A 2,803-nucleotide genomic window follows, 5' to 3' on the forward strand; every position below is an offset into this window, starting at 1 on the left:
TTCCATCTTGGTCACTAGAGTCATTAAGGCTATGACTAGAAATTAGAGATATTATTCAAAACATACTGTAAATTAGTGAGGTGACCTTTCTCTGAAATACATACACTCAACATCACGAAGAGCCTGTTGCAGGAAAAAAAAAAATCAAAACAATGTAAACTCTGGTTCTTCCGCCGCCGCTGTCATCTTTGTCTACATCGCAACCATGTCGCCCTACAGCATCATCTACTCCCCTGTTTGAGGGCACTGCGAGGTCATGCGCATGCTCTTGGCTGACCAGGGCCAGAGCTGGAAGGAGGGGGTGGTGACCAAGGAGACCTGGCTGCAGGGCTCACTCAAAGTCTCCTGTCTATATGGGCAGCTCCCTCAAGTTCCAGGGTAAAGACCTCATCCTGTACCATCCTTCGCCACCTGGGTGCCCCCTTGGGCTGTGTGGACAGGACCAGCAGGAGGTGACGCTGGCGGATGTGGTGAATGGCAGTGTGGAGGACCTCCGCTGCAAATCCATCACCCTCATTTAACCAACTACGAGGCGGGCAAGGAGGACTATGTGAAGGAGCTGCCAGGGCACCCGAAGCCTTTGGAGACCCTGTTGTCCCAGGACCAGAGGGCCAGGCCTTCATCGTGGGCAACCAGATCTCCTCTGCTGACTTGCTGCTGAATCACCAGGTCTCGGCCCCGGCTGCCTGGACTCCTCCCGGCTGTCTGGACTCCTCCCCGCTGCTCTCGGCCTAGGTGGCTCGCCCTAGGTCCTGGCCCAAGCTCAAGGCCTTCCTGGCCTCCCACGAACACGCGAACCTGCCCATCAGTGGCAACTGGAAACAAGTAGGGCGTGTGGCTCCCTCAGCATGAGGCAGGGGCCACCTGCCAATCCTCCCCAGAACCAATAAAATTCCCGAGAAAGGAAAAACAGAACAAACAATAACAACAACAAAACAATGCCAACTCAAGACTTTACAACTTAGTTTGAAGGAAACAAGCCAGGACAATTGGCTCCCTCCAAAACTCCCATAGACAGAGATAATTGTGGATACTGAAAAGAAAAGGGACATTAGACTTGGTATTAACCAGCCTCAAAATGCAAATGTGAACAAGAGACTAAAAATCCATCTCTCAATGACTTTCCTCGGAGAATCCCTCCCTTTTTGATGAACAACTAACTCTTAATGTGCAAGGGGGAATAATCATAACTGTCGATGGACATCCCACCACCTTGCTAGTGGACACAGGCAACAATTTCACCATTAACACTATTATTCCCTGCAATTCTTTCCTAATCTAATATGTAGATGACCTTCTTCTCTGCTCACCTGATTTTAACAACTCATTTGCTCCAAGCTTTTGCCCACGACAGACATAAAGTTTCTAAAAACAAAATGAAATTACTTAGCCTCTTCAAGAGCATTTTCTAGGACATGCTTTCTCCCTTGAAGGAGAGCCTTCATCCCCTAAGAGCTTCACCAATTCCCCATTCCCCTGAGACCGAAAGGCACCTCTGAGGGCTTCTGGGATGAGTTGGCTGTTGCTGGCACTGGATCCCGAGTTTTCCCTGTTGCTCTCCCTTCTATGCCAGGACTAAGGAAACAACACCTATCTCCCCAATGGGGACATTCCTGCATGTCTGCATTTCAAAATCTGAAAACCTCTATTCTCTTCTCCTGCTTTTTGGACTCTCCAATTACTCACAACCCTTTTTTCTTTTTAGTCACAAAAACAGAAGGACATACATTTAGGATGGTTAGAAGCTTTTCTCTGCAAATGGGCTACGGCTGTAACTGTAGCTAAGCTGTGACCAGAAAGAATTTTCCCTACTTGGGGATCCCCTTGTTCCTCTTTTGTGATAGGAACACTTCACGGCCCAAAACGTTACGATCTTTATCATCCTCCGTCCTCTGGAAAAATAAAACAGGCAACAATGCTCTTAAATTCAAACCAGCCAAACTCTCTGAGGAACTCAGCCTGCCCAAAGTCTGGCACATGGCCCTGACGATCCTCGAATCCTACACCTCCAGTCAACACTGATTATTCCCTTATGAAATAATCCTGGCAGGCCAATGAGGATTCCTTACCTCCTCTGGTCCCTGGATGGCCCTAATTTGATCCAACCCCACATCTATCCTTAAATACTACAAACGTCTTACTAAATACACTCATATTTATTATCAACAGGTCAGGTTTCCTTTCCCGTCACAGCTCTTACATGATCTTCAAATTAGAGGTTTAATCGACTGGAAAAGACCAATCTTGAATCTAAGTGCAAAGGATCTTCCACTGTGTCATAACCACCAATACTGCTAAAAGGCTGCAAGAAATACAGCACGTACTTTATGTTTCACAATTTAAAAACGGAAGGCGATTTCGGTTTTGTACACACGGAGCTCGGAGAGTCACCACTCTCCAACAACAAGTGCAAAATGGAATAGAATCAACAACTCCTCTTGGATCCAGAAGAGGGAGGACACAGGGCAAGCAGCTGCTCCCCAGATTGCAGAGACAGACAGGCGGACACGGGAAGCTCGAGCTTAGCTTACCAGAGCAGAGATCCGGGAGCCGAAGCTGCTGCAGAAACCAGTGCCCAGGGAGGAAAACCTGAAATACGATGACACGGAAGGACCGGTGTGGACACTTCTAGGGTTAAATTAACTCCAGAGGACGCAACCACGGAGGGGCCGCATGCTATGGTGAGATTTGCCTGCAGGAGCTTGGCCAGTTTTCACAGTAAATATGGGAGAAAAATTCCTTCATACTTCCGAAGGGAGAGGCGGGGAAAGGAACCATTTTAAAATACAGCAGAGCACTGTTC

General features: G+C 47.9%; 1 pseudogene; it reads left to right on the top strand.

The window, feature by feature from the left end:
* The first annotated feature begins 205 nt into the window (after positions 1-205).
* On the top strand, positions 206-852 carry LOC102881558 (annotated as a pseudogene).
* The last annotated feature ends 1,951 nt before the right edge of the window (positions 853-2,803 follow it).

Source organism: Pteropus alecto, unplaced genomic scaffold, assembly GCF_000325575.1.
Source record: "Pteropus alecto unplaced genomic scaffold, ASM32557v1 scaffold35, whole genome shotgun sequence".
Lineage (NCBI taxonomy): Eukaryota > Metazoa > Chordata > Mammalia > Chiroptera > Pteropodidae > Pteropus > Pteropus alecto.